The sequence below is a fragment of the Physeter macrocephalus genome, chromosome 4 (assembly GCF_002837175.3).
Source record: "Physeter macrocephalus isolate SW-GA chromosome 4, ASM283717v5, whole genome shotgun sequence".
In the NCBI taxonomy this organism is placed as follows: domain Eukaryota; kingdom Metazoa; phylum Chordata; class Mammalia; order Artiodactyla; family Physeteridae; genus Physeter; species Physeter macrocephalus.
In genome coordinates, this window is record NC_041217.1 from 100,037,862 (window position 1) to 100,050,109 (window position 12,248).

General features: G+C 38.8%; 1 protein-coding gene across 12 annotated transcripts in view; it reads right to left on the minus strand.

Moving 5' to 3' along the window:
* RWDD3 (RWD domain containing 3) overlaps positions 1-12,248 on the minus strand; it is an 88,038-nt gene that overhangs the window by 41,104 nt on the left and 34,686 nt on the right. The window contains exons 8-11 of one of the 12 annotated variants that reach the window (XR_008617182.1): positions 8,135-8,283; positions 7,914-7,972; positions 6,404-6,442; positions 5,078-5,246 (exon numbers count right to left, since the gene is read on the minus strand). The exons of 7 other annotated variants lie outside the window; for them this stretch is intronic. The gene's annotated coding sequence lies outside the window, so the exon portion shown is untranslated. Of the gene's footprint in view, positions 1-5,077; positions 5,247-6,383; positions 6,443-7,557; positions 7,586-7,913; positions 7,973-8,134; positions 8,284-12,248 lie in introns of those variants that run through there. 4 more of the 12 variants (XR_003679554.2, XR_003679562.2, XR_008617184.1 and 1 more) reach the window with 4 other exon arrangements.

The window sequence follows — 12,248 nt, forward strand, 5'->3', positions numbered from 1 at the left end:
CTTAAAGAAGTAAAAATAGAATTACCATATGACCCAGCAATCCCACTACTGGGCATATACCCAGAGAAAACCATAATTCAAAAAGACAGGGCTTCCCTGGTGGTGCAGTGGTTGAGAGTCCGCCTGTCGATGCAGGGGACACGGGTTCGTGTCTCAGTCCGGGAAGATCCCACATGCTGTGGAGTGGCTGGGCCCGTGAGCCATGGCCGCTGAGCCTGCGCGTCCGGAGCCTGCGCTCTGCATCGGGAGAGGCCACAACGGTGAGAGGCCCGCGTACCGCAAAAAAAAAAAAAAAAAAAAAAAAGACACATGCACCCCAATGTTCATTGCAGCACTATTTATAATAGCCAGGTCATGGAAGCAACCTAAATGCCCATTGACGGACGAATGGATAAAGAAGTTGTGGTACATATATACAATGGAATATTACTTAGCCATAAAAAGGAACAAAATTGGTCATTTGCTGAGACATGGATGCATCTAGAGACTGTCATACAGAGTGAAGTAAGTCAGAAAGAGAAAACCAAATATCGCATATTAACGCATGTATGTGGAACCTAGAAAAATGGTACAGATGAACCGGTTTGCAGGGCAGAAGTTGAGACACAGATATAGAGAACAAACGTATGGACACCAAGGGCGGAAAGCGGCAGGGGTGGGGTGTGTGTGATGAATTGGGCGATTGGGATTGACATGTATACACTGATGTGTATAAAATTGATGACTAATAACCTGCTGTATAAAAAAATAAATAAAATAGAATTCAAAAATTAAAAAAATATATTTAAAAAAATTTAATCTACCAGAAAGATATGATAATTTTAAATTCATATTCTCTCATTGAGTAAAGCAAAAATTGACCTAACTAAAAGTAGATAAGTCCAAGATGATAGTAGGATACTTTAATAAACTTTTCTCAATTACTCACTGAATAATCATACTAAATGATATATTAATAAACTTGCCTTAATTGACATATATAAAATTCTGCCTCTAATGTATTAAAGGGACATAAGACATTTACCAAAACTGACTATATGCTGGGCCATAAAACTAGTCCCCAAGTTCCCCAAAATTTCAAAATATTGAAACCATTAATGTATTCTCTGACCCCAGTGGAATTAAGGTAGAAATCAGTAACGAAATAACTAGAACATCCACCAAATATTTGGAAAATGGTTAAAGAAGAAATCAAAATGGAAATTAGAAAATATTTCGAACTAAATAATAATGAAAATATGACCTATCAAAACTTGTGAATCCAGGGTCAGCGGTGCTTAGTGGGAAAACTCAATGACAGTGGTTACACTGAGAATGAGGGGAAATGACTGAGAAGCAGTATAGTAGGGGCCTCTTGAGGGCTGGTAATGTTCTAGGTCTTACTGGAGAAGGTGACTACTTGAGTCTTGTCCCTCTGTGAAAAATTCACTAAGCTGTACATTTATGATTTGGGCATTTTTCTACATGCCTGTTATATTGTAAAAAAATTTTACTTAAAAAATAAACAGAGGGCTTCCCTGGTGGCACAGCGGTTGAGAGTCCGCCTGCCGATGCAGGGGACATGGGTTCGTGCCCCGGTCCGGGAAGATCCCACATGCCGCGGAGCGGCTGGGCCCGTGAGCCATGGCCGCTGAGCCTGCGCGTCCAGAGCCTATGCTCCGCAATGGGAGAGGCCACAAGAGTGAGAGGCCCACATACCGCAAAAAAAAAAAGATAAAAATAAACAGAAATTATTCCTGGCTCCTCTTTTTCTCACACCTCACATCTTGATCATCAGCATTTCCTGTTGGCTTTAATTCAAAATTAATACAAAATCTGGCCATTTCTCACTACCTCCCAGCTGCTAATCTTGTGTAAACCAACAGCATCTCTTTCTTGACTTATTTCAGAGTTTTATATCAGTCTTCCTGCTTCTGCCCTCGCTCCCTGTAGTCTATCGTCAATTCAGTCACCACAGGGAACTGTTCAAGCTGAATCAGATCATGTTACTACTCCACAAAATTGTCCAACTGCCTTCTCATTTCATTCACAATAAAAGCCAAATAATTGCCATGACCTTCATCTCTGAATGATCTGGACTACCATCCCCTTACTTCATCTCCTACCCACCCCCACCCCACCCCTGATTCACTCTACTCCAGTCTTAACCGCCTCTTTACTCTTCACAGAACACACCAAGGACATTCCTGCCCCATGACATTTGCACTTGCTGTGTCCTCTGCCTGGATGTTTCTCCCCCTAGATTCACACAGCTCATTCACTCAGGTCTCTGCATAAAAATCACCTTTGTCCCTGACCATTATCACTACAATTCCCTCCACCAACAACTTCCAATTCCTCTTCAGTTCAATTCACCAAACATGCATCAGTGTCAATATGAGCAGGTACTGGTCTAGTGCCTAGTAAACAAAATAGGCAATGATTCCTGCCTTCATGGGACTTACATTCTAGCAGGTGGAGACAATAACAGATTGAATGAGGAGTGTAAGAGAAAGAGGAAGGATGACTTCCAGGGTTTTGATCCAAACAACTAGAAGAATGGAGTTGTCATCTGCTAGGATAAGAGAGACTGAACATACAGCAAGTTCAAAGAGGAAAAAAAATCAGTTCCACGTTAGGCGCGTTACATCCCCTTTTCTGCTTAATTTTCCTCCTTAGCTCTTATCAACATTGACATACTATACACTTTACATATTTACTTGTTTATTATCTATGTTTACCCACTAGAATATAACCTCCAAGAGGGCAAAGACTTATTTTGTTCACCACTATATCGCAGGTATCTAGAATAAATTTATCTGTTCCATAAGCATTTATGGAGTGCCTTCTAGATGACTGGAACTGTGCTAGGCTAGACCCTATATGTTTTCTACCTGTAAGGAGCTTAGAGTATAATGGGATATATAGGCAAATAAACAGTCTGCATACAATAACTCTAGGAATCCAGGACACCATGGGAGTATGCAGGAGGGGTATCACACATAGACTCTGAAGCTTCCTGAAAGAAGTGATATTGTAATATTGTAACCAAGAGTCAAGTTATCTACTTGAAAAGGAGAAAAGCCTTTTAGGAAGATGGAACAGCATGAGCCAAGCTTGGAGGCCAGAGGGACCTGGACTACCCAGGAAGTTGCAAATTCACCTGGTATCTTAGCTGTACCCTAGAGAACATATCTGTGTAAGATGGGAATTGAAAGAGTTATGTCACCAAAAAACACACTTGGCTGAGCAATTACTCTACCAGAGATCCCAGCCAAGGCCAGCAAACACAGGCACCTGCAGCCAGCAGCAAGAGCAGCGATGGCCACCAACCTCCCCATCCACCAGACAGCTGTGGTGGCAGCAACAGCAGAGGGTTCTGAGATTCACTACCCACCAAGAGCACTTCGTCAGGCTTGACCATCAAGATCAAGGGCAAAATGGTGGTCAGTTCCTCTACAGTTCATCCTTGAAGGTAGTGTTTGTGTTCCCAGTTTGCCTGCAGGCAGAAACAGGAAGAGGGGACAAAGACTAATTTCATAAAAACAGGTAAACATGCCTGAGGAGTTTGAGGAGGGAAGAAACTGCATAGAAAAGACTGGAATTTCTGTTCGCAGAATGGGAGGTTGGTGCCATTTGTAACTTTGTTTGAACCCACAGAAGACAGGGAGAGTCTGGTGACATTCAAGTTCTACAAGAGCATGCATTCTCAACAGGGGTGATCTTACCCCCAGGGAGGTGAAATTGGTTCTTGGGGTGAAAATATCTTATCTATTATAATGGTTTGTTGCCTTCCAAAGGCTGCAATACATAAACAGATGTACAGTCTATCTATGGTGCTAAAAGTACACCAGAGGATGGGGAGTCGGCACGGGGAACAGCCGGGAGAGTTTTAAAAGTGTCTAAAAAGGCTACTTAGGAATGTTGGGATTTTTTTTTTTTTTTTTTTTTTAAGTATAAGCACTGAACTAGAACGAAGCTCTACTTGAGAGATGGAGACCAGGAAGGTTTAAAAGATGTGTTCTTCTGGAATAAGAAAGAGTAGGGGGCAGGGATAGAAAGGAGCAAAAAGGAAAGCATTCTGGGTGGTGGAAACAGCATATGCACAGGCTTCGAGTAAAAGGAAAAGGTGAGCAACACAAAATGCAATAGAATGGCCGAGTAAGATAAGGTCCGGGCAGGCTTTATTGGATTTAGCAATTAGGAGGTCACTGATCATTTAACCTCTTTGCACTTCAGTTTCAATACTTGTTAAATTAAATTGAAAAATAATCTCCAAGGCAACTTACAGCTCTAAAGACTCTCTCACCTGGGCTGGGTCTCTTTACACACAGAGACACACACAAAACACATCCATACACTTCTACATACTCCCAACACACATGTTAATCTATTTCTATAATCTAATTTTCCTATCTCTCTGCAGCTATATTTGCCTTTGGAGATTAACAGTTCTCTTTGTTTAATTATAACAATCCTTTTAAAAATCAGCTACAAGAGTGTACAGTTCCCTGATAAACTGAGCTGCTGGACAATAAACTGGTCAATGTCAGTTCCTATAAACATTCCTAATGCCTTGTAAATACCTTTTATAATGCAATAAACTCTTTAGAATGTGGATACCAGCTTTTATTTCATGTGAAAAAAAAAAGATTTTAAAGCCCAGATTCATTCAAATGGGACAAAAAACTATCTCCTGGGCTTCCCTGGTGGCACAGTGGTTGAGAGTCCGCCTGCCGATGCAGGGGACACGGGCTCGTGCCCCGGTCCGGGAAGATCCCACATGCCGCGGAGCGGCTGGGCCCATGAGCCAGGGACGCGCAGGCCGCTGAGCCTGTGCTCCGCAACGGGAGGCCGCAACAGTGAGAGGCCCGCGTACCGCAAAAAAACAAAACAAACAAACAAAAAACTATCTCCTTTTGAACTATCATTTGTTCATTAGACAATTACTAAGTGCCTACTGTGTGTCAAACAGTACCATATGTGCTTGGGAAATTATCAGTGAGTAAGACAAATAGTTCACAGCTTCCAGGAGTCTAGGGTAGAAAAGCAGGGGAGTAACTGAGAAGCTGATAATGTTAGCACACCTCAGTCACTGCTAGCATCTGGCCATGTGGGTAACATGTTTGAATCTTAGACCTATTCCTGACAACAGTCTGAGGAATATCGACTTACCAGGGGGAAAGATGTCAGCACAGACACAGTCACTCAAAAAGGGGGGTTTTCTTAACCGTTTGGGGGCCATAGACCCCTTCTCAGAATCATGTCTAAAATAAGATTATAAATGAAACCAATTATATTAAAATACAGTTATCAATTTTAAAATTTGTGATATAGTAATATATGTGTGCTTCTTTACTAACACAGTAAATAACCAGATGGAGTGGCTGTCGTAATAACGACTGGTAACTTTGAAGCAGTGGGGAGCATAAATGACATGTCGAGGTACTTACAACCTTATAATGTGTTATGAAAATAACTGTGGTTTCTATTGATGTCAAAGTCACAGCTACTATTAATAATACTGTGGTCTGTTGCCTATGTTTATAATTGAACAGAATGGTAAATTTCAGTAGAGGTTAAAGAAAGTACAGAATTTTTTTACTATCTAAATTCACAGACTCCCCTGAATTCCATCCAGAGACCCCTTGCAGACTGCAGCCCCCTGTTCTGGAACATAAAGCTAAATCAGGATTTCTGCTTTCAATCACATGGCTCCATAGTCACTTCTAGAGCTACAGCTCCATCATTGGGATTTCCCAAAGAAGTAGCTCGTCCATTATTTGGAGCACACTGCCATCCCATGGCTCCTCCTGAAGAGTTTAGCATTAATAACATCCACAACAAAGTAGCCTTTTAGGGCATTCGACCAAACCTGCAAATTAATGCACTGGTTCATCACAATTCATTAATCAAACTCAGACTGGATTTAACAACAGATTATTAAAGATCAAAATTATACCACAGAAAAAAAAAAAGGCAGCTCCCAGAGGGTCAAATGTAATGTGAATGGTTTTGCATAAAACCATAAACCTGCTATTAAATTAAAAACAGGAAAAATTATGTCCACTGCTTATCTTCAATCGTTTTTTTGGTTTTTTTTGAGGAATGTTACGCTAATTTATTTCTTTGCTGTTCCTGGTTACACAGTAAAAGACTAAAAGGTTAAAATGCAATGGTTCTTTTGATATTTGGTTGAGCAACTTACACTAACATCTACTGACTGAGGTAAAGAAATTAATGAAATTACTCCCATAACTCATTACTAATGGAACACTGTCAACGCTTTCAACTGACAGTTCACACAAATCCACCTCAGACACCGAGACACCTCATGGTGACTGATAGTAGGGCTCACTTCTTCTGATAATGCTCCACAAAGCAGAACTCAGCTGCCTTGTCCTACAATTTCCTGATCCCTCACCTCTGTGCTCTTGCTTTTCATGAGCAGGTCCCGTTCTCTCTGTGAACAAAAGCAGGAAGGGGGAAACAATGATTTGAATTTTTCTCTCTCTTCAGGGAATTTAGGCAGACCTGCTGGGGATTCCCAAAGACATAAACATTCAGAATGCTCTAATTTGGCAGATCACAGTGCTGCAACCAACTGTGCAATGAATTTTTTTAAAAGGTTAATATTTTAGAGCAGCAAACATAGATAAAGAGCATAACAATAATAAGAAGGATGGGGAAAACTCATTTAAAGAACTATGATTTTGTAACATCTTTTCTCGTTCCCCATTAGTACTGAATCATTAGTTCTTTCTGTTTTTGCAGAAACAAGCAAAAATTACTAGCACACATGGTGATTAAGGTAGGTAAGTAACATTTCTGGAAATACAAAATGTTTTATTCAATGTAGGTACCCGTTTGATATTTATAGGGTGTTTTGGTCTTAGTAGTATCTATTTTAAACTGTAAATTCCTAAAGGGAAGGGACTATGTCTTTGTTGTATATCTGAAGATAATTAATAACTTCTCTTTGAAGTTATACCAAGATGGTATAGAATGATGTTATGGGTGAGATAAAATATACCAAATGATCATATATGTCTAATACATTATTATATGCATATATAATAAAGTCCAAAAGAGTCAACATATTCAAAACACTTAAAAAATACAGGGATTGTCTAACGCAGCGACTCAAGTGCAGATTTTGCTTGTGTTGTTGTAGTTACGTCCTAAGCAGCACATACACGTTCCAATTTTGTCATCCCCCTCTCTCAATCCCTGGCAATCTTTTCTGCCAGCTCAAGATCACAATCCATCTTGACACAGCGTTACAAACGGCCTCCATCAATCACTCAGTGATCACTTAAAATGAAATCTATTCCCTCTACCTAGGTACAGTACCTGGCACATAGTAAGTACTCCGTAAGTATTTGCTGAAATGAAAAAATGAAACTCCCTCTCCTCTTTCCAAATGAAAACATACTATGTTAGGACTGTTTTTCCAAAACCAATTTAACCACCACTAATTCCCACAAAGTGTTATCATAGAGATTAACTACAAATAAGTGCCTTACAAAAATATTTTTATTTTTGCAGCGAGCCTCCAATGTCATGCAGATGCTTATTACCCTCTCACGTGGGAAAACGGATACACCTGCAGAGAAAGCGATATTTATTTGAAAACACAATTGTAAAACCCATATCATAGGGCTTCCCTGGTGGCGCAGTGGTTGAGAGTCCGCCTGCCGATGCAGGGGACACGGGTTCGTGCCCCGGTCCGGGAAGATCCCACGTGCCGCGGAGCGGCTGGGCCCGTGAGCCATGGCTGCTGAGCCTGCGCGCCCGGAGCCTGTGCTCTGCAACGGGAGAGGCCACAACAGTGAGAGGCCCGCGTACCGAAAAAAAAAAAAAAAAAAACCCATATCATAGAGACTAGGGACATTGTAGGCCACCAAGATTAACAAAAATGGAGCAGAGCTTACCTTCTGAGTGGGAGCACTTTGGGCAGAAGAGTTCTGCTGAGATACCATACTTCTCTAAGCTGAAATAAGTGGGAAAATTGTAATAATAACTACAGTGTGGAAAGCCCATGCTCTGGAACAGGCATCTGCTTTGTGGGTGGCATGAAACAACAATCCCATTATGTAGACATTAGCATCACCACTTTACTGAGCAGGAAATTCAAAGCGCTTCAGCAGCTCACCTGAGGTCACGCCAGGGAGTCGCTGAGCCAACGCGAAAAATCATGTCTGACTCCAAAGCCTCTGGGACATGACTACGCTCTGTGCTGCCGCTCTTCTCTCAGACCCTTTCCCTTGTGTGCCCTCCACTAGCACCGCCTCAAACCTAAAACTTAATCATTGAAGAAAAGATGTTAGTCCCATACATATCCTTGTACCAATTCTCCTTAGACAGGCCACAAAATATAAGTGGCAGAATAGCAAAGAAGTTAACAGTGTAGGCCATGGCATCGATGGCTTAGATTAGCTTCCCTGTTCTATACCTTTCTTGCACGGGCAATTTTCTTACCTTCTTTGTGCCTTGGTTTTCTTCTAAATAAAATGGAAGTGGCAATAATGCCAATATTGTAAGGTTATAGTGATAATTAAATGCGTTAATACATGTGAAGTGCTTGGTGCCTGGCACACATAAAGTGCTGAATAAAGTTGGCTGTTATTTTGAGTTCTTTTGGCCATAATGCAATGGATATTTGGACATTGCATATCCACAGTTCAGCAAGTTAGTTGACCAGCTTCCAAACACCAGGTTTTATTGAGCATCTAATACATTGCAACCTAACAACAACAAAAGAGCCTGAAAGTAGTTCTCATCCAAGACATTAGGTTGTAAATTCTTTGATATAATGGACAATTTGGCAAGTCCTCCCTAAATCCCTGTGGTATAACTCTGTGTTCCATCCCACACAGATGAGCAAGTGGTAGTGAAAACAGAATAAGAGGGAATAGTTGTCATAAATTTTGTCTATAAAATCACTAAAGCTTTCAAGTTAATCTATTCTTTTAACATTGAGGAAATAGGGACCTCATACTTAACCTTGCAACCCAGATCACCCAGGCAGTAATTACAATTTTGAGATTTGAACCCACAACAGATGCCTGCTATTTCTATAGCTTTAACCTGCCCTTCTAATAAAAGAACAATTCAAACATCCTCTTTCATTGCTATTATTTCTTAGATACAACTCGTTTTAACACATTATAACTATTTAACTCTTTTAGCCGATTATATAATAATAATAAAAAATATTGATAGTATAGAAATATCTAAATTTTGAGAATAGCTTGAAATGCCACCTTCCATACGGGCTCCAATATGATAAAACTAAGTACCCAAGTATTTTATAGTTTTTATTAGAACTGATGCAATGCTGAGTTAAAAATCATGAGTTGTTCAGTGCCCACACCCATATAACCTGAATTAGTCCTTTGAAACATGATATTCATTGAATGAATGTTGAATAAACACTTGCATTCCCTGCCAAGGGGAAACTTTAAAATTACTACAAGCTAGAGGAACCCATGAACTCTGTAGATACTGCTGGTGATCACTCTCTTGATTCTTTCCTCTTGGTTGGAAAAAGCAAGGGGACTTAGTTTATGGAAGAAGATAATAAGGATACACAGCAATCTAACGTAAACTGAATAAAGTATACATTCATTCTTTTCTGAGGAGCCCAGCTCTTCATATCCTAAGTCACCCCCAGGTGAAAATGTCTAAGTGACACTCTGACCACAAGTCAAAATTCTATATGACCACAGGTGAACTGGGCTTGCTGAGCCTTATCCTAAGCTATATTTCATAAAAATACTCTCTCTGGATCAATAAAATACATATGCTAAAATTATCTTGTAGTACGATCAAAATAAAAAGAAGCTTGAGAATTAAGTTGTCATTCTTAATTAAAATGAGCTTTTTAATTTCTTTACTCTAAATAACTAAAGTAGATATTAATACTATAAACACTTAACTGACTAAAGAAAGATTCTACCCACACCACCAGTTAGAGAACACTTAATTTATATATGAGGCAGCTTATAAGTATTTAGCAGTGTGGCTGGAGTTAGCTCTTTGGTCTACTTTTTAAATGATTAAATACTCTCCATCCAAGTGAATAGATGACTTCGGAGTTGCATTTTGCATGCTAAAACCTTCTTTAAACTCATAAGCCTTGCTCAAGATTTAAGAGGAAAAAGAAATCTTAGTGACAGTACATTCATTATGTCTTTATTAAAGATGGACTTTTCCATAGGGTTATGTGCAGCTGAAAATGAGGCTCAGTTTAATAACAAAGCAAGCTTTCCTAGTACTACAAAAATTATACAATTTTGATGTTTGATGTGTTCCTTAATTATAAAAAACTCTGCAAAGAATAACATCCTTGAAATTTACTATGCAAATGCTCTTAATTTATGACAAATTGCTCCTTAAAACACAAGTATTAAATCTCTATTAGATTTGTTGAGGTAATGTACTAATATGCATCACTAAGATCTTAAATTTATAAGTAGCAATGCTGTTTGTTAGATGCAAATAAGGATTTCCTTAATTAAAATACACTATCCCCAGCCTCTCAGCAGATTTAGCTCAGTCTTTATATAGGACAGGTTCATTATCTACCTCAAGTTAATAGAAGTATGACCTACTGTGGTTATTTCCTTTAAAATTTAATTTTAATTACTATTTTGTTAATGGAAATAAAGCACTAAAGAATTGTGAAGATGATCCAAAAGCAATTTTGAAAACTCAATTAAAATACCTCTTGAAATCTTCAAAAGGAATTTAGCACTTACATGGTTTGATAACTGATGGCCTTACAAATATAGCATTAGATAACCAACTCTATTAAAAAAAAATCTTTGGATGAAGCATACTTTACAACTATAGTTCTTCCTTAGTCTGCATCTTGAACTAATGGTCCAACTAAATAGGTATAAACATAAAACTTGTAATTCAAAATTTAACATTAGGCAAGGGTTCTTAACAAAGAAATGAAATGAATAACCATTACACGATGCCTTCACAATACATAAACCTTAAATGCATTCAGAGTTTTTGCATAAAACCATCATGGTTTAATCCAGATAATTGCAGATGTGTTCAGTTTGTCTTTTGGTCCTTTGGGACCTGAATATAAAATTAAAAGGCTGGTAAGATGTATAAAATTCAGTAGCAGAGTTTTATTAGGCAGCTTCCTCTCCAATCTAAATTTCAAAGGTTTACACATATATTATTGATCTTATCTGTGAAAATATTGGTTCAGTGAGTAGCCTTTAAACATAACACAATCCATAGATTTTATTGAGATTCACTACTCCTCATGAAAAAGATAAGAATATGAGATGCAGAGTGTAACAAAGAGCAAGCTCCAGGCAAGAAACACAGCCTTTGTGATGTTCAAAATATATTTAGCAGCTCTTATATTACAAACCTTGCGATGTTATGGTTCATAATGCAATGTGCATTTTTGTACCAGACTACTTGACTACTTCCAGTAAGTAAAATCCCTGAATTCATTAGCAATAATGACTTTTTTTCCTTATAGATCTATTTAATGGAAAAGGCATTTTGCCAGACACCACCCCCTACCCTGTCAAAACAAAAAACAAAACAACAAAAACCAGTATGCCATTCCATTAGCATAAAATCATGGATCTATTCTCTTAAACATTGGAATTCCAACTTCAGAAATTAAAGAAATTTTATTAAAAATGAAAAATAAACATATGACTAAAATGATGGGAGAGCAATTAAGTTGAAGTACCACTGAATTTCTCTGATTCTGTATTAACCTAGAAATGTGATTTAGATTCACACCCCCAAAATTTGACCTTACTGAACTAACAAAAGAAATTCTGTAAAAATAGGAGAGTCCATCTTTTGGTTTTGTTCTTTTTTTTTTTAATTCACCACACAGGAATTGCCAATTTATAAGTGAGTTATTTTCTAAGACTTTATTTACATGTCAGTTTTTTTAAAACTAAGGATGAATATTACCCTAGAAGCAATAAATAGGGATTAGGTTTATCCTAAAAAAATCTATAAAAGCTTAATTTAGCCTTATAGCATAGCTGAAAGACTTACAATGAAATATAGCAGGAAGCAAAACTGTTTCAATACTAGTAATTAAAGAAAATGTAAAGTTAAATTGAATAAAAGATAGTTTATTGGGGCTTCCCTGGTGGCGCAGTGGTTGCGCGTCCGCCTGCCGATGCAGGGGAACCGGGTTCGCGCCCCGGTCTGGGAGGATCCCACATGCCGCGGGGCGGCTGGGCCAGTGAGCCATAGCCGCTGTGCCT